At 45.8% G+C, this 20801-nt stretch overlaps 1 protein-coding gene across 2 annotated transcripts in view; it reads left to right on the forward strand.

Annotated features, from left to right (window-relative positions):
- Positions 1-20801, forward strand: part of ADAM10 (ADAM metallopeptidase domain 10) — a 271656-nt gene that overhangs the window by 177975 nt on the left and 72880 nt on the right. The gene's annotated exons all lie outside the window — the stretch shown is intronic.

Consider the following 20801-nt stretch of genomic DNA (forward strand, 5'->3'; position numbering starts at 1 on the left):
TAAGCGCCTTAATGACACACGTTACCCCTTCCCCCCTGACGTAGTTAAGGGTTGGGCTCAGTGTCCCAAGGTGGATCCTCCAGTCTCTAGACTGGCGGCTAGATCCATAGTTGCAGTGGCAGATGGTTCATCGCTCAAGGATGCCACTGACAGGCAGATAGAGCTCCTGATGAAATCCATCTATGAAGCTATAGGCGCGTCCTTTGCTCCGGCATTCGCAGCCGTATGGGCACTCCAAGCTATATCAGCTTGTCAGACTGAGATTAATGCAGTCACACGTGCCTCTACTCCGCAGGTTGTGTCTTTAACCTCTCAGGCGTCGGCCTTTGCGTCCTACGCCATGAATGCCGTCCTGGACTCTGCGAGCCGTACAGCGGTAGCATCCGCCAATTCAGTGGCAGTCCGCAGGGCCATGTGGCTCCGGGAATGGAAGGCAGACTCTGCTTCCAAGAAGTTCTTAACCGGTTTGCCATTTTCTGGCGACCGTCTGTTTGGCGAGCAATTGGATGAAATCATTAAACAATCCAAGGGAAAGGACTCGTCCTTACCCCAGTCCAAACCAAACAGACCTCAACAACGGAAGATACAATCGAGGTTTCGGTCCTTTCGGCCCTCTGCCAGGTCTCAATTCTCCTCGTCCAACAGGCCACAGAAGGGCCAGAGGAACTCTGATTCATGGCGGTCTAAATCACGTCCTAAAAAGACCGCCAGAGGAACCGCTCCCAAAGCGGCCTCCTCATGACTTGCGGCCTCCCCAAACCGCATCCTCGGTCGGTGGCAGGCTCTCCCGCTTTTGCGACGCCTGGTTGCCACATGTCCAAGACCGATGGGTGAGAGACATTCTGTCTCACGGTTACAGGATAGAGCTCAGCTCTCGTCCTCCGACTCGTTTCTTCAGAACATCTCCGCCCCCCGAGCGAGCCGATGCTCTTTTTCAGGCGGTGAGCACTCTGAAGGCAGAAGGAGTGGTGATCCCTGTTCCCCATCAGGAATGGGGTCACGGTTTTTACTCCAACTTGTTTGTGGTGCCAAAAAAGGACGGATCTTTCCGTCCCGTTCTGGACCTCAAACTGCTCAACAGACACGTGAAAACCAGGCGGTTCCGGATGGAATCTCTCCGCTCCGTCATCGCTTCGATGTCCCAAGGAGACTTCCTAGCATCAATCGACATCAGGGATGCTTATCTCCACGTGCCGATTGCACCAGAGCATCAGCGCTTCCTGCGTTTCGCCATCGGGGACGAACACCTTCAGTTCGTGGCACTGCCTTTCGGCCTGGCGACAGCCCCACGGGTCTTCACCAAGGTCATGGCAACAGTGGTAGCAGTCCTACACTCTCAGGGACACTCGGTGATCCCTTACTTAGACGATCTTCTAGTCAAGGCCCCCTCCCGGGTGGCATGCCAACACAGCCTGAACACTGCTCTGGAGACTCTCCAGAGGTTCGGGTGGATCATCAATTTCCCAAAGTCAAAATTGACACCGACCCAATCGCTGACTTATCTCGGGATGGAGTTTCATACTCTCCCAGCGATAGTGAAGCTTCCGCTGGACAAACAGCGTTCACTGCAGACAGGCGTGCAATCTCTCCTTTGAGCCCAGTCACACCCTTTGAGGCGCCTCATGCACTTCCTAGGGAAGATGGTGGCAGCAATGGAGGCAGTTCCATTTGCGCAGTTTCATCTGCGTCCACTCCAATGGGACATTCTCCGCAAATGGGACAGGAGGTCGACGTCCCTCGACAGGAACGTCTCCCTTTCTCGGGCAGCCAAGGCATCCCTTCAGTGGTGGCTTCTTCCCACTTCTTTGTCGAAGGGAACATCCTTCCTGCCCCCATCCTGGGCTGTGGTCACGACGGACGCGAGTCTGTCAGGGTGGGGAGCGGTCTTCCTCCACCACAGGGCTCAGGGTACCTGGACTCAGCCAGAGTCCTCCCTTCAGATCAATGTTCTGGAGATAAGGGCAGTGTATCTAGCCCTAAAGGCGTTCCAGCCGTGGCTGGAAGGCAGGCAGATCCGAATTCAGTCGGACAACGCCACGGCGGTGGCGTACATCAACCACCAAGGCGACACACGCAGTCGTCAAGCCTTCCAGGAAGTTTGGCGGATTCTGCTGTGGGTGGAAGCCACAGCCTCCACCATCTCCGCAGTTCACATACCAGGCGTAGAAAACTGGGAAGCAGACTTTCTCAGTCGCCAGGGCATGGACGCAGGGGAATGGTCTCTTCACCCGGACGTGTTTCAAGAGATCTGTTGCCGCTGGGGAACGCCGGACGTCGACCTAATGGCGTCCCGGCACAACAACAAGGTCCCGGCATTCATGGCACGGTCTCAAGATCACAGAGCTCTGGCGGCAGACACATTAGTTCAGGATTGGTCGCAGTTTCGACTGCCTTATGTCTTTCCTCCTCTGGCACTGCTGCCCAGAGTGTTATGCAAGATCAGGTCCGACTGCCGCCGTGCCATCCTCATCGCCCCAGACTGGCCGAGGAGGTCGTGGTACCCGGATCTGTGGCATCTCACGGTGGGTCAACCGTGGGCACTACCAGACCGACCAGACTTGCTGTCTCAAGGGCCATTTTTCCATCTGAATTCTGCGGCCCTCAACCTGACTGTGTGGCCATTGAGTCTTGGATCCTAGCGTCTTCAGGGTTATCTCAAGAGGTCATTGCTACTATGAGACAGGCCAGGAAACCAGCGTCCGCCAAAATCTACCACAGGACGTGGAGGATCTTCTTATCCTGGTGCTCTGATCAGGGTTTTACTCCCTGGCCGTTTGCCTTGCCCACTTTCCTGTCCTTCCTTCAATCCGGAATGGAAAAGGGTTTGTCTCTCGGCTCTCTCAAGGGACAAGTCTCGGCGCTTTCCGTGTTTTTTCAAAAGCGTCTAGCCAGGCTTCCGCAGGTGCGCACGTTCCTGCAGGGGGTTTGCCACATAGTCCCTCATTACAAGCGTCCGCTAGAACCTTGGGATCTTAACAGGGTGCTAACGGCTCTTCAGAAACCACCTTTCGAGCCGATGAGGGATGTCTCTCTTTCACGCCTTTCGCAGAAGGTGGTCTTCCTAGTGGCAGTCACATCACTTCGGAGAGTGTCTGAGCTAGCTGCGCTGTCATGCAAAGCCCCCTTCCTGGTGTTTCACCAGGATAAGGTGGTTCTGCGTCCGGTCCCGGAATTTCTCCCTAAGGTGGTATCCCCTTTTCATCTTAATCAGGATATCTCCTTACCTTCTTTTTGTCCCAATCCAGTTCACCAATGTGAAAAGGATTTGCACTTGTTAGATCTCGTGAGAGCACTCAGACACTACATTTCTCGTACGGCGCCCCTGCGCCGTTCGGATGCGCTCTTTGTCCTTGTCGCTGCCCAGCGTAAAGGGTCGCAGGCTTCCAAGTCAACCTTGGCTCGGTGGATCAAGAAACCGATTCTTAAGCCTACCGTTCTTCTGGGCTTCCGGTTCCTTCAGGGCTGAAAGCCCATTCTACCAGAGCCGTGGGTGCGTCCTGGGCATTGCGGCACCAGGCTACGGCTCAGCAGGTGTGTCAGGCGGCTACCTGGTCGAGTCTGCACACTTTCACGAAACACTATCAGGTGCATACCTATGCTTCGGCAGATGCCAGCCTAGGTAGGCGAGTCCTTCAGGCGGCGGTTGCCCACCTGTAGGAAGGGGCCGTTTTACGGCTCTTTTTATCGAGGTATTCTTTTACCCACCCAGGGACTGCTTTTGGACGTCCCAATTGTCTGGGTCTCCCAATGGAGCGACAAAGAAGGGAATTTTGTTTACTTACCGTAAATTCCTTTTCTTCTAGCTCCTATTGGGAGACCCAGCACCCGCCCCTGTTCCCTTCGGGCTGTTGTTCTTTTGTGTACACATGTTGTTCATGTTGAATTGTTCTGTTGGTTCATGGTTTTCAGTTCTCCGAACATCCTTCGGATTGAATTTACCTTAGACCAATTTATAAGTTTCCTCCTTCCTGCTTTTGCACCAAAACTGAGGAGCCCGTGATGCACGGGAGGGTGTATAGGCAGAGGGGAGGGGTTACACTTTTTAAAGTGTAATACTTTGTGTGGCCTCCGGAGGCAGAAGCTATACACCCAATTGTCTGGGTCTCCCAATAGGAGCTAGAAGAAAAGGAATTTACGGTAAGTAAACAAAATTCCCTTCTTCACAAATCTATATTTCAGCCAGTTCAGCTTTTTTGCATTCTGTATGCAGTTGACCGGTTATACGAGGGGATGCTGATAAGTCTTTGGCTTTACCCAGAAAAAGTTTTGTAAGCCTAGCAAAAAAGATTTCAATTGTGCTTCAAACCAGGCATCCATAGCAGCCATGGCATCAGAAATTGTGTGAAATTTGGTACCTTTGAGGTGTTTCTTCAGGTTTGGAAACAGATGATAGCTGGAGGGAGCTAGATTTGGTGAATAGAGCTGCTTTCACACTGTTTTTATTTTTTAGGATGCGTCATGAACGTTGTTTTGCTGTAAAAGTGGATCCTGTTTTTACAAAGAAAAACGCATGCAAACGCATGTTATTTTGCAGGATCCTGCCGCTTGAAGTTTATGGGCTGGCATTGAAGTCATGTGATCGGGAGTGAGGGAAACTGAACGTGATAGACTGGGAGCCGGCATCTGACAGCTGCAGACGCTGGTAACCAAGCTAAACATTGGGTAACTAAGCAAAGTGCTTTGCTTGGATACCCGATATTTACCTTGGTTACGAGCGTCCATAGCTGCTAGGAGTGGGGCTGCCTGCACACGTAACCAAGGTAAACATCAGGTAACTAAGCGAAGCGCTTTTCTTGGTTACCCGATATTTACCTTGGTTACGAGCGTCCGCTGCTCTCAGGCGGGGGGAGAGAGAGACTGATCACGCCAGGCTGGTTTCTGGGCATGCTCAGTAGAGCAAGCAGGATCCTGTCTGTCAGCATGCCAGTGTTCACATGCGTTTGCGTGCAGTATAGTTAGGATCCAGTGAAAAACAGTATTTGGACGCAGCTCAAAAACGCTACAAGTAGCGTTTTTGAAAAAAGTTAAAAAAAACTAAGTCGCTGGATCCTCACTATAACGCACGCAAACGCATGTGAACGCGAGTCCATTGCAAATGCATTGAAATGAAAACGTTAAAGTGTTCATGACGCATGTTATAAAAAGTAGTGTGAAAGCAGCCTAAGGTGGGTGGTCAACCAGCTGAAAGCCCAGCTCTGCCAGTTTTGCTGTGGTTGCTTGTGCAGTGTAAGCGGAGGCGTTGTCTTGCAGCAATAAGATTCCTTTGGACAGCTTGACGCACCTTTTAGCCTTTAGAGCTGCCTTCAATTGGTCCAAAAGTTCAATGTAATACTTTGCATTGATGGTAGAACCCTTTTGAAGGTAGTCTACTAGCAGCACGCCCTCCTTATCCCAGAACACAGACGCCATCACCTTAGTGGCTGATTTTTGCACCCTGAACTTCTTTGGATGAGGAGAACCACTGTGCTTCCACTCTTTTGACTGCTCCTTGTTTTCAGGGTCATACAAATAAACCCAGGTCTGATCCATAGTGACCAGTCGATCCAGGAAGCTCTTAACAGTCCGGAAACACTGACAAATGGACTGGGAAGTTTTCACTTGCATGCTTCTCTGATCTGTTAAACATTTGGGGACCCACTTTGCAGTTAGCTTCCTCATGTCATAGATAATGACACAAATATGTTCACGGGAAATCCCCATGATGTCTGCTGTTGCTTTAGCTGAAATTCATTGATTCTCCAGTATGGGGTTGTGCACAGCATCGATCTCCGGAACACCAACCGCTCTCGGTCGTCCAGGACGTTCCTCATCATTGGTGCTGAACTGGCCCGTTTTAAATTTGGCAACCCAGTTCTTAACTGGAATATGAAGGACATTGATCCCCCAATGTCTGTGACGTCACCATGAATATCCTTTGCGGACTTTCCTTGCAGAAACAAAATTTTTATCGCTCCTCTGCTGTGAATATCGCATTAGACTCCGCCATTTTGTTTTCCTGTGTGCGTAGAACACTGTTGCCATAAGCAACAAACACAAAATTTTGAAAACAAATATTAAACACATAAGGCAATGTGATGTTACATTCGTTACCATAGAATCAAAAAAATCACAAAGCCAAAAACTTACCAGCAGCCCCTTGTAGCTGGATATCCAGGAATAAATGTTTTGTTTTTGTTTTTTTTCTCTTTTTCTGAATGTTAAAACCTCCAGCCATTCTGATCTCCAAAATTGTTGTGTGTGAATATCATAAAGGCTGAAAAGAGCGTAATTACATCCACGATCTCCTTGGTTTATGGAAGATTGCATTGATCTGCTATATTTAGCAGTGTCTACTACTGCTGCAATATCGAAACACTGAATGATTTTTCAAGTCTGAGGTGCGTGTAAGAACTGGCTCTGTTCCCGCTATAGAGGCTGTGCATATTTATAAATGGAAATCGGTCAATGACTAAAAGGGTTTTCTTTAGTTTAATCTCCAGTTTGATGGATCTTTGTTCATTTTGGTCGTTGTGCTGTGATATTTTACTGCCTTGTGGCATATAGATAGCATCAATAGGGCACCCATAGCCATGGCTGGCGCATGGCAAACACATTTATTTATAGTTTTCGTGTAAATTGCGGCTATATTACTAGGGATGATCGAGTACCTCAAATATTCGGCTTCGCAAATATCCGACGCATAGGTCGCCGCTATGCGAATATTCGATGCGCAATGTAAGTCAATGAGAAGCCCGAATAGTTCCGAATAGTTATTCGGGTTTCCCAAAGTCTTACATTGCACATCGAATATTCACGAATAGTCGAAAAACAGCGACCTATTCGGCAAATAGTCGCGAAGCCGAATATTTGAGGTATTCAATCATCCCTATATATTACCTCTAAAGAAGTACAACTCTGACATACATCACTTAAAAGCATTATGGCCTTCAGCATTAGTTTATTCTGTGACACAATAAGTTAGGTCCAGAAATATTTGGACAGCGATAAATTTTGGCATTTTACCTGTTTACCGAAAGATTCAAGATTCTGTTATATAATCCATATAGGTTTAAAGTGCAAACGCTCAACATTAATTTCAGAATATTCACCTCCTAAATGGAGTAAGGCCATGTGTCCACGCTGCGGAAAATGCGCGGATTTTGCCGCGGATTTCTCGCGGAAAAGCCGCGGATTTTCCGAAAATCTGCAGCAGTGGCACTTCCCAGCCATTTCTATGGCATTTTGGAAATGCTGTGCCCATGCTGCGGATTTGCCGCGGATTTTGATCCGTAAAAATCTGCAACATGTCAATTTTTTTTGCAGATTTTGATCCGGATTTTGGCTATAGAATTGGGAAAAAAAAAAAAAATCCGCACCAAAATCCACGGCAATTCCGTGGTAAATCCGCGGCAAATCCGCACCTTTGAAAAGGTGCGGATTTGCCGGGAAAGTCACGGATCTCATGCAGAAAAATCCGCAGCAACAGTCTACCGTGGACACATAGCCGAAGAATGCCACTGCCACTTTTTCAAGGGAACAAATGTAATTGAAAAATGATCACAAAAGCTTTTTAATGGGCTATTCCTTCATTAATCCATCATCAATTAAGCAGGTGAAAGGTCTGTAGCTGATTCCAGGCGTGACATTTGCATTTGGAAGATGTTGCTGTGAACCCACATGTGATCAAAAGGCTCTCAATGGAAGAGAAACAGAATATCATTAGGCCGAAAAAAAAAAGAATTAAAATATAGCAGAAATGTTGAGTGGTCAAATCAACAGTTTGCTACATTCTGCACAACAGGTTTGCTTTTAAAATAAAAAAAAAGACATGGATGTACATGGGAGACAACAGTGGTAGATGATCTCAGAATCCTTTCCATGGTGAAGAAACCTTCTAAACATCAACCCAAGTGAAGAACACACTCCAAGAAGTTGGTGTTTCAGTATCTAAAGGTCCAGTCACACTAAGCAACTTACCAGCGATCCCAACAACGATAGGGATCGCTGGTAAGTTGCTAGGAGGTTGCTGGTGAGCTGTCACACTGCGACGCTCCAGCGATCCCACCAGCAACCTGACCTGGCAGGGATCGCTGGAGCGTGGCTACACGAGTTGCTGGTGAGCTCACCAGCAACCAGTGTCCAGCCACACGTGCAGAGAGCAGGGAGCAGCGCACACAGAGCGCTGGCTCCTTGCTCTCCTAGTTACAGCACACATCGGGTTAATTACCTGATGTGTGCTGCAGCTAATGTGCACAGAGCAGGGAGCAGCGCACACCGCTTAGCGCTGGCTCCCTGCTCTCCTAGTTACAGCACACATCGGGTTAATTACCTGATGTGTGCTGCAGCTAATGTGCACAGAGCAGGGAGCAGCGCACACTGCTTAGCGCTGGCTCCTTGCTCTCCTAGCTACAGCACACATCAGGTTAATTAACCCGATGTGTCCTGCAGCTACATGTTTACAGAGCAGGAGCCGGCACTGACAGTGAGAGCGGCTGAGGCTGGTATCAAAGGTAAATATCGGGTAACCAAGGACAGGGCTTCTTGGTTACCCGATGTTTACATTGGTTACCAGCCTCTGCAGAAGCCGGCTCCTGCTGCCTACACATTTAGTTGTTGCTGTCTCGCTGTCACACACAGCGATCTGTGCTTCACAGCGGGACAGCAACAACTAAAAAATGGCCCAGGACATTCAGCAACAACCAACGACCTCACAGCAGGGGCCAGGTTGTTGCTGGATGTCACACACAGCAACATCGCTAGCAACGTCACAAAAGTTGTTCGTTAGCAGCGATGTTGCTAGCGATGTTGCTTAGTGTGACGGGGCCTTAAGTCTTCCATGAAGAATAGGCTTCATGAGAGCAAATACAGATGCTTCACCACAAGGTGCAAACCATTAATCAGCCTTAAAAATACAAAGGTTAGATTTGACTTGGCAAAACTAATCACCTAAAGAAGCCAGCCCAGTTCTGGAAAATCATTCTTTGGACAGATGAAACGAAGATCACCCTGTACTAGACTGATGGGAAGAAGAAAGTATGGAGAAGGCTTGGAACGGCTCATGCGCCAAAGCACACAAGATCCTCTGTAAAACATGATAGAGGCAGTGTTGTATTTTTTTTTTTTTTTTTTTACAAAAAATAGTTTGGTTTTTTTTTGCAGATCTTAAATAATCTGCAAGTGAAAACGCATCCCAGCAAAGTCTGAGAATCCTGAAGTGCTGTGTACACGTTGCAAGTTTTAGTGCAGAGAAAAACGGCACCAAACAATTAACATGTCAATTGTTTGTGTTTTTTTTTCCATTGGTTTTCCTGCCAAGAGATGCAGTTTTTGAGTGGTAAAACTTCTACAACAGTACTAAAGACACAAGTATCTGATGTTGGTATTCAGATTAAGGAAGCTCAAGATAGTAAAATTATACTTTTTATTGAAAATATTTTTAAAATTTATTTTAATTCCACAATGTGTAGTTCCTCAGTTATATCTATTGCACAGTAATTATGTGGCAGATAATTCCTACACTTACTCATTATGTATAGCAAAGTTCCTGCATTAATGATAATAAATCCACATGTCTACTGCAGTAGATAAACCGCTGATGTGCTACTTACTGGAGACCAAATATCCACGTCCTTCAACCCCAACACGTGTTTCGCCACTTCTTCTTCTACGCCCCCCAAAGAAGTGGCGAAACACGTGTTGGGGTTGAAGGACGTGGATATTTGGTCTCCAGTAAGTAGCACATCAGCGGTTTATCTACTGCAGTAGACATGTGGATTTATTATCATTAATGCAGCAACTTCACTATACATAATGAGTAAGTGTAGGAATTATCTGCCACATAATTACTGTGCAATAGATATAACTGAGGAACTACAAGTCCCATACTAACACATAGTACATAGCACTTTGAATATCCCAATCATTAATTTGCTTTAATGTAGTATAATATATATTAACAATACACTTTTTTGTAATTGGCATAATGCATAAAAAACAGGTGGAGGAATTGCTAGTCATGGGGATTATTATGCAGATTTAATTGAGGAACTAAAAGTCCCACATTACTCTACATAGCACTTTAAGTACTTTAGTTAGCAATTTGCTTCAATGACAGAATGTGCACTATTGATATATTTTATGGCTAGCGATTGTGATAACTGTTATTAGCAGCATAAATATATCTTAAAAAGATTATATTGAGGAGATACGTAACAGCTGTTTAGCACTAGAATTTCATGGTTGCTATGATGTGTACCATATGTGTTTATATATTCTAGGAACTGATATGAGATTCACTATTGTGATGGGATAATGTTTAATGCTGATGTTAATAACATATGTATGACCTTTTCTCCGTGTCCTTGGCTACTATACTGTGGAATTAAAATACATTTTAAAAATATTTTCAGTAAAAAGTATATTTTACGATCTTGATTTCTTGAGCTTCTTTAATCTGAATACCAACATTAGATTATTGTGTGTTTTAGTCCTGTTGTAGAAGCGTTACCACTCAGGTGGGGAAGTCCATACAAATATTTTGGCAAACTTGTGAGTTTAAGTTCACATGACGTTTTAACCATACGGTCTTTGGGGCTTCCATCTGAAGCCATGAAAACCAGGGCCATTCATTTTAATCGGTAAAACCTGCATGGTAAAGCTGCTGGGGGCAGAGTTATGGAATTGTAACCCAGGATTTGCTTACTCGAGGAAACACATCTACTATTTTTCTTTTTTCCAATAAACCCGTGCCTTATGGCCAGCCCCTGTACATTGGGAACTTGTGTTATAAATGTGGAAACGGCTGTAATATATTAGTCTTTGGGTCACATTGGAATGTTTTGTCTGCTCAGTTGTTGGATAATGATTCCCCATTTTCAAAAAATTGTTTAAAAGAACTGAAGTCCTCAGTAGTTGATACCTTTTAATGGCTAACTGAAAAGATGGTAATAACAGCTTTCCAGACTACTCAGGTCTCTTCTTCAGGCTCAATATAACACAAACTCTGAAGAAGAGACCTGAGTAGTCTGGAAAGCTGCTATTACCATCTTTTCAGTTAGCCATTAAAAGGTATCGACCACTGAGGACTTCAGTTCTTTTAAACAATTTTTTATCTCTACTGGCTAACACGGTACAAAGATTATATTTTACCTCTCCATTTTCAGATGTTTTTTTTTTTTTTTGTCACAATCACATTGAAAAAGGCCAAAATCAGGTAAAAGTACTTTTCAGTATGTGAAGGGCGCACTTTTTTAGAAGTCTGTTCAATAGAGGATGGGTTGTTGCCATGATAGAATGGTCCAATTACAGCTAATAATAATGCTGTCCCCAGGTTATCGGTCTTCACAGCCAGTGATGATTGTTAGCAGCAATAGTTGATGACTCAGTCTCTGATTCTGATCTTTACATAATGGAGAGCTGTGAGATATGACGTGCCTTCACATATATCCTTTGTGCCATTCAACCTGATGGGTTGTCTCTGAGCGGTCAGTGGTGGACTTTGCCTCTTTCATGATACCTATGTGTCAAGAGACTAAATGCCTCTGTACCTCCTTTTAGGGTTCGGTTAATGCTGTGTTTTATGTATTACATATCACCGCAATACAGAAAACGTTTTTTTTTCTCCTTTTGTTCCAATTCCTATTAGGCTACATGGCGACAACAATTTCTCAGCTAGTGTCCATGTCATATTATGGCAATGCCGTATGCTGTTCATGTTCACTACACTTGTAGCAACTAACACAGTAAGGAACCTATAGATCCATTTGCTGGTAATAGGATGACGTTTACAGCCAGCAAAGAAAGTATCTCAGTGACTCTGCTGTAATCACTACTGGGGGGATAAGGACAAGGGGCTGCTGGGATTACCATTGAGGTTGTTAGTCCTCTGTTTCTGTGGAAGGTGCCATCTGTGACTGAGATGTTGAAGCACCCAAGTGAGTTTTGCATGCTGTGCCTACTGGAGAAGTAGGGAAGAGCAGAAAGACAGTCCCTTGATCACACCATTCTTGATGAGGTGGCATGGCAGTGTCAGAAACACTGGATTCATTAAGAGCCACATGTCACAGACTGGAGTAAGAGTAAGTATATACAGTTGAACGCAGAAGTTTACATACACTATCTAACAAAACACATCTGCATGTTTTTCTCACTCTCTGACATGAAATCAGAATAAACTTTTCCTGTTTTAGATCATTTAGGAACCAAAATTATTTACTTTTGCCAAATGCCAGAATGAGAGAATGTATGAAGGCATTTTTATTACTTTTTGCAAAGTCTAGTTTACATACACTAAGAATACTAAGCCTTTAAACAATATGGTAAAGCCCATATGATGTCATGTCTTTGGAAGCTTCTGATTGGTTTATTGACAACATCTGAGTTAATTAGACACACATGTGGATATATTTTAATGCACACCTGAAACACACTGCTTCTTTGTGTAGCATCACTGGAAAGTCAAATAAAATCACCAAGATCTCAGGAAGAGCATTGTGGACTTGCACAAGTCTGGCTCATCCTTGAGTGCAAATTCCAGATACCTGAAGGAGCCTTGTTCAGCTGTACAAACAATTATACGCAAGGACAAACGGGATGGGAATGTCCAGCCATCATACCGCTCAGGAAGTAGAAGGGTTGTGTGTACAAGAGAGGAATGTGCTTTGGTCATGTGCATCTCAAACCAAGAACAAACGCAAATGACCTTGTGAAGATGCTGGCAAGAGCTAGTAAGATTGTGTCATTATTCACAGTGAAACGAATATTGTGTCAACATGGGCTGAAAGGCCGCTCTGCCAGGAAGGAGCCATTACTTCAAAAGAAACCCAGAAAAGCCAGATAATGTTTGCAATGCACACAGGAAGAAAGACCTTAATTTTTGGAGACACGTCCTGTGGTCTGACAAAACTAAAATTCAACTGTTTGGCATAATGACCATCATTATGTTTGGAGTTAAAACTGAGAAGTTTTGAAGCCTAAGAACACCAACGCAACTGTGAAACACGGAGGTGGCAGTATCGTGTTGTGGGGTTGTTTTGCTGCAGGAGGGACTGGGGCACTTCACAAAATAGATAGCATCATGAGGAAAGAAGATTATGTGGTAATACTGAAGCAACATCTCAAGACATCAGCCATGAACTTAAAGCTTGGGTGGAAATGGGTCTTCCAAATGGACAATGACCCGAAGCATACTGCCAAACTGGTTACAAAGTGGCTTAAAGATGCGTCAATGTTTTGGAGTGGCCATCACAAAGCCCTGATCTCAGTCCTATTGAGAATTTATGGGCAAAGCTGAAAAGGCCAGTGCAAGCAATGGGACCTGCAACCATGGCTCAGTTACACCATTTCTGTCAGGAGGAATGGGCCCAAATTCCTACCAACTATTGTGAGAAGCTTGTGGAAGGAGATCCAAAAGTCATACAGTTTAAGGACAATGGTACCAAATACTAATGAAATGTATGTACATTTTTTACTTTGCAGAATGTTTTAAGGCATTTTTATAACATTCTCCCTCTCATTATTCTGGTATTTGGCAACTCTGAATAATTTTGGTTCCTAATTGTCCTAAAACTGAAAAGGTTCATTTTGATTTCTTGTCAGATAATGAGAAAAAATATGCAGATGTGTCTTTTTAGATAATGTATGTAAACCTATGGTTTCAACTGTGTAGATAGGTTTCAAATCCATTTTCCAGTCAGATTTTTTTTTTTTTTTAAATGCCCTTTAATGAAAACAAACTGAAGCCTCAAGTGCAAGCATGTTCTGTGTATGTAATGTGGGTTTTATGCTTCTGCTGTTACATGTAAAGGAGGAAATCTGGTGAAGTGTTACTCTTTAAGAACAGTTGTTGGATACTACTTTTATTATAAAGGCACAAAGGGGTGAGAGGCCGACCTGGAAAACATTGATTTAAAATGACTTGCTCTGCTCTTCAACCTCGGCGATCCTTATAACATAATAAATAACTTCTTGGGAAAATGTCATTTTTCTGTTAATGGTACTGTGCTTTGAGTTCAGCAATAGCTTTTCATTGGTATTGGGGCCATAGAAAAATTTCCTATTAACCTATGGTCAGTCTGTGAGCCATTTATTTTAGATTTTGAACATAAAATTTAAAGCCATCCTCGATGAATGATAAACTGGTAAATGTACATTGGTCAAAGGTACATTGAGGTATACGGATGTCACGTAATGGCATGTCCATCTCGGATGCCATCTCTTCCGTAGCTGCGATCGTTTTGGCCGAGCTTAGATACTTCTGTGAATTTTTTGGATGCTTAATGTGTTTTAGGCAAAACGGGTTCTCATAGTGAGAACAAATTGACAGATTTTTTTTCTTTAATCGTGGCTGTTTTCATGAGACAACCCCTTCTAATGTCTCAGTGGCTGCCACTGCCTCTTTTTTCATGGATTGGTGGTTGTTGGACAAACACCATGAAGAAAATGTATCCCATCTTATTAGCTTTATAGAAGGAAGCCCTTTAAGATGCTCATAAACGTAGATTCTGGATACCTGAGCGTGCTACTTTTAGTGGGATCAGTTGACCTTACGATTTGTTTGGTCTCCCGAAGGATTGGGCACATTTAAAGTGATCCCCCTCCTATGCAGCGAGACTGTACAATTCTGATGTATACTCAGGATATCTAAGGGTAAGAGAATACCGTATTTGGTGCAGATATGTATGCACCATTGCTGCATCTCTTGGCACTAAAAACGCAACTACAAAAACGTGCATTTTTTTTGCCTCGTTTTGTAGTGTTTTTACTTTGTTTTTGGACACCAATGAATACTATAGAAATTGATAGTAGGTAGCTATAGACAGACTGACATACACATACAGACTTATAGAGAAACATATACCGTACATATAGACATTTAATTGCCCCCCCCCCCCACCCCCAACATATAATGTGGAGCTTAATGGAGATCTTTTAATGATTAAGTAAATGAAAAAACATGTGGTGCATTTATTACTGATAAACAGCAAAGGGAAAGCAGACAGCAGTGAGCGGGTATTATCAAGCTGGAAGGTCCTTGGTTATTGGGCCCTACCCAGCCTAAAGGTACCAGCCCGCAGCCGCCCCAGGCTCACCATTTATTTAAAAAAAAAAAAAAATCCCTTCAACATACTATGTATTCCAGGACTTTTCAAAGGATTTGAAAGTGTTTTTACAATAATCATTGTTAAAGGTTTTTTTTTTATTTTTTGTTGGCTCTATACCGATAGGTAATAGATAAAAGAGCTCGACGCAGAGAGAGTGCAACTGTCGCTCATCTCTATAGATCTGATAGGGAAAAGAGACTATCTTCTCCAATGTTTAATGTAAAAATCCTTTATTGGTGCATCAATTCAAAGGGATATACATATTCAAACCATTTAGGAGAAAATAGGGGATTGTGTAGGATGCAAAACAGACCTAGGGCACAATGTAAAAACATTGTCTGAATCAAACCACCACACTGGTCATAAATAGAAGATGGAAATGTATACACACATAGAATATAAATATTTAAATAACGGGTGGTCGTGATGCACAGAGTAAATAGTTCAATATGTATATGAAAAGACAAAAGAAAGTAAACAGGGTGTGTGAATAATTGCTCCAAGGTGTGAAAGTACGAGTCTCACAAAGGCAGAACTAAGGCTAAGTTCACATTTCCGTTGATTTGTATCAGTCACATGCGTCGCTTGACGCATGTGACTGATGCGCTGTTCAACGCTGTACAACGGATGACAAAGAACAGAATTCTTTGTCGGATTCCGTTGTGTGCGGGGGGCGGAGTTCGGGGGGGGAGCCGAGCGGGGCCGTGGCACTGAGGACGTCAGTGCCGCAGGGACTGCAGGACAGGTGAGTGAGTGAGTGAGTGAGTGAGAGAGTGTGTGTGTGTGTGTGTGTGTATGTGTGTGTGTGTGTGTGTGTGTATACACACGTGCTGAATGCGGGAGGGGGCAGAGCCGAGCGGGGGGCGGGGCAGGCGCTGAGGATGTCAGTGGAAGTGCTGCGGTCTGCATGGCTGGGGACAGGTGAGTGTATGTGTGAGTGAGTGTGTGTATGTGCATGTATGTATGTATGTATGTATGTATGTATGTGTGTGTGTGCACATGCAAAGTGCAGGAGGGGGCGGAGCCGAGCAGGGGGCGGGGCCAGACGAGGGTGTCAGTGGCAGTGCTTGTCTGCATGGCTGGGGACAGGTGTGTGTGTGTGTGTGTGTGTGTGTGTGTGTGTGTGTACATACATGTGCGGGAGGGGGCGGGGCCGAGCGGGGGAGTGTCGGCCTCCCTGCACACGTAACCAGCCTAAATATCGGGTAACAGCAAAGCACCCGATGTTTACCTTGGTTACCCGATATTTACCTTGGTTACGGGCCTACACCGCTTAGCTCTGGCTCCTTGCACCGTAACCAGGGTAAATATCGGGTAACCAACCAAAGCTGGTGACGTGTGCAGGGAGCCAGAGAGCATGCGCAGCGAAATCCGACGGATCTCGCTGCTCAAAAAACGTTACATGCTGCGTTCCCCCCGCCCGGCGGTCAGTCGTTCCACGACTGATCAGTCGGGCGGAGGGTGCAACGCAGCATCATCAGTCACAATCCGCTGCTCATACAAGTCTATGGGAGCAGCGGAATCCGCTAAACGGATTCCGTTGTTTACAAGAGCAGCGGATTGTGACTGATAGATTTTAGCGGAAATGTGAACTTAGCCTAAGCCAGTGCAAACAAATGAGGAGACTGAGGTGGAAAATCATATAACACACAACCATTATAATATCTTTAAGGCTACTTTCACACTTGCGTTGAAAGGCATCTGGCACAATGCGTTGTGTAACGCATGTGACTGATGCCTTGCAAAAAGTGTGATAAAGACAACGGATTCCAGTGAAATAACGGGTTGCGTTAAGTTTTCTTTAGCAAAGAGCCCTCATCTTCACCGCACACATCCCGACACTACAATCCTCCTCTTCACCGCACACATCCTGACACTACAGCCCTCCTCTTCACCGCAAACATCCCGACACTACAGCCCTCCTCTTCACCGCAAACATCCAGCCCTCCTCTTCACCGCACACATCCCGACACTACAGCCCTCCTCTTCACCGCAAACATTCCAACACTACAGCCCTCCTCTTCACCGCACACATCCCGACACTACAGCCCTCCTCTTCACCGCAAACATCCAGCCCTCCTCTTCACCGCACACATCCCGACACTACAGCCCTCCTCTTCACCGCACACATCCCGACACTACAGCCCTCCTCTTCACCGCAAACATCCCGACACTACAGCCCTCCTCTTCACCGCACACATCCCGACACTACAGCCCTCATCTTCACCGCACACATCCCGACACTACAGCCCTCATCTTCACCGCACACATCCCGACACTACAGCCCTCCTCTTCACCGCACACATCCCGACACTACAGCCCTCCTCTTCACCGCAAACATCCCGACACTACAGCCCTCATCTTCACCGCACACATCCCGACACTACAGCCCTCATCTTCACCGCACACATCCCGACACTACAGCCCTCATATTTACCGCACACATCCCGACACTACAGCCCTCATCTTCACTGCACACATCCCGACACTACAGCCCTCCTCTTCACCGCACACATCCCGACACTACAGCCCCCATATTTACCGCACACATCCCGACACTACAGCCATCATCTTCACCGCACACATCCTGACACTACAGCCCTCATATTTACCGCACACATCTCGACACTACAGCCCTCCTCTTCACCGCACACATCCCGACACTACAGCCCTCCTCTTCACCACACACATCCCGACACTACAGCCCTCCTCTTCACCGCACACATCCCGACACTACAGCCCTCCTCTTCACTGCACACATCCCGACACTACAGCCCTACTCTTCACCGCACACATCCCGACACTACAGCCCTACTCTTCACCGCACACATCCCGACACTACAGCCCTCATCTTCACCGCACACATCCCGACACTACAGCCCTCATCTTAACCACACACACCCAGACACTACCGCCCACATCATCACCGCACACGCAGGCACTACCGCACCCATCTTCATCGCACACACACAGGCATTACCTCAGAGACGTTCCCGCTGACAGCGCCACTCACTTTAGTTGCTTCATGGAGCTCACAGCGCGCGGCTGGGTTATACAGCCGCTTCTGTCAGCTTCATGTAGTAGAGCAAGATGCGTTGCGGGACCTCGTGGGGATTACGCCCGACTTGGAGGGGTATTTGGGGATTTTAATAAAGTGGTGAAAGAGGGTTTTTTTTTGTCTTTTATTCCAAATAAAGGATTTTTTCGGTTGTATGAGTTTATTTACTTTCACTTACAGGCTAATCATGAAATGTGTCTCATAGACGCCTGCCATGATTAACCTAAGATTTAGTGGCAGCTATGGGCTGCCATTAACTCCTTATTACCTCAATTGCCACCGCACCAGGGCAATTCTGGATGAGCTGGGTAGAGTCCCGGGACTGTTGCATCTAATGGATGCGGCAATTCTGGGCGTCTGCTGGCTGATATTTTTAGGCTGGAGGGCTCCCCATAACGTGGGGCTCCCCATCCTGAGAATACCAGCCTTCAGCCGTGTGGCTTTACCTTGGCTGGTATCAAAATTGGGGGGACTGCACGTTGTTTTTTTAAATTATTTATTGTACTGCACGATATAGACCCGCCCACTGGCGGCTGTGATTGGTTGGTTGCATTGAGACAGCTGTCACTCTGGTTGCAGTCAGACCCGCCCACACGCTATCATAGGCGCCGGTGGGCGGGGGAAGCAGTGAATACTAGATGGAATAATGAGCGGCTGCCTTTTTTAAAAGAAAAGCCGCCGGAGCTTTGACAACTGTGCAGCGTCGCGCCCGTGATCAGTGAGTTTGAGCGAGGGGGGAGATAGACCAGAAGTGATTTTAAACTATTTTGATTGTTCAGCTGGACATGCTGAGCATGCGCAGTAGAACGTGACGAAATCAGTCAGCGGATTCCGCCGCTTGGCGCATAGCGGTGGAATCTGCCACCATAGACAATCATTAAACACCGTGGCGGATTCCAACGGAATCCGTCAAGGTGCGCTTTTTTAATGACACAAAAAACGCTACATGCAGCGTTCCTTCTGCCCGATGCAGCGTCAAAATAAAAACGCTGCGTCGTGCAGCGGATGCAACGCAAGACCATCTGTTGCTATCCGTAGCTAATAGAAGTCTGAGGAATAAAACTGTTTCCTGCAACGGTTACCGTAATTCCTCAAGGCTGCAGATAGCAACTGAAACTGTCCAACGCAAGTGTGAAAGTAGCCCAATACATCCGTAACAATGGCTGAGAAAAGTTATCATATGAATGTGCCCCAGGGATGCCCAGAGGCTATTTGACACTTATAATGACAGTGAGGTCAAGTAGATTTTTATCTATATTTATAGTATTCACTACTGTCCAAAAATGCTACAAAACACCGCAACTTCACAATCCTTTTTATATCTGCGTTTCTTTTTCGAATTTTTGACTGACTTCATTGAAGTCAATAGATGAAAAACGCTGAAAGAATCGACATGCTGTAGAATATTTTCTGTACCAAATTTGCAAGTCACAAATAAGCAATGTGTGCTGACACTTCGGGATTCCCTCCAGATTTTGTGACAAACCTGCACTTAAAAATGCATAAAGTGTAATAACGCAACTTGGGCACACAGCGTACTACTCTCCGTTTGGCCTCTTCTGATTCTCTGCGCTTTCAATTGATGTGAAATAGATCAGCATGCGCTGGAGGGGGCAGCTGATTTTCCACAGCATTGCTTATGCCTCTATTATGGGCATGAGATGAAGACAAGGCACTGATCAAAGGCATGAAGGCTTTAAAGGGAACCTGTCACCAGATTTGGTGACTATAAGCTGCGGCCACCACCACTGAGCTCTTATATACAGAATTCTAACATATTGTATATAAGAGCCCAGGCCGCATTGCAAAACGTAGAAATGATTTTATAAGGCTGCTTTCACACTACGTTTTTTTAACATGCGTCATGAACGTTTTTTTGCTGTAAAAGCGGATCCTGCTTTTACAGCAAAAAAATGCATGCAAACGCATGTTATTTTGCAGGATCCTGTCACTGGATGTTTAGGGGCGGGCATTGGAGTCATGTGATCGGGAGTGAGGGGAACTGAATGGGACAGACTGGGAGCCGGCATATCACAGCTGCAGAGGATCGTAACCAAGGTAAACATCGGGTAACTTGCTTGGATGCCTGATATTTATCTTGGTTACGAGCGTCCGCAGCTCTCAAGTGGGGGAGAGACAGAGAGAGAGGGAGGAGAGACAGGGGAGAGAGATGGGAGGAGAGGGAGGGAGGGGGAGAGAGACACTGATCACGGAGGCTGGTTTCTGGGCATGCTCAGTAGAGCAAGCAGGATCCTGTCTGTCAGCATGCCAGCGCTCACATGCGTTTGCGTGCTGTTTAGTCAGGATCCAGGAATTTGCAGTATTTGGACGCAGCTCAAAAACGCTACAAGTAGCGTTTTTGGAAAATGTTAAAAAACTGCAACTCGCTGGATCCTCACTATAACGCACGCAAACGCATGTGAACGCATGTTAACGCGAGTCCATTGCAAATGCATTGAAATGAAAACGCATTTGCACTGGATCCGTTTTTGCGTTAAAAAAACGTTCATGACGCATGTTAAAAAAACGTATGAAAGCAGCCCAATACTTACCTAAACGGTCGGTTCGATGCAGACTGGTCGGATGGGTGTCTCCGTTCTCCGGGTCAGGTGCCTCCTCTTTCGGCCATCTTTGTCCTCCTTCTTCTGAAGCCTGGATGCCTG

This window comes from Anomaloglossus baeobatrachus, chromosome 4, assembly GCF_048569485.1.
Source record: "Anomaloglossus baeobatrachus isolate aAnoBae1 chromosome 4, aAnoBae1.hap1, whole genome shotgun sequence".
NCBI lineage: Eukaryota > Metazoa > Chordata > Amphibia > Anura > Aromobatidae > Anomaloglossus > Anomaloglossus baeobatrachus.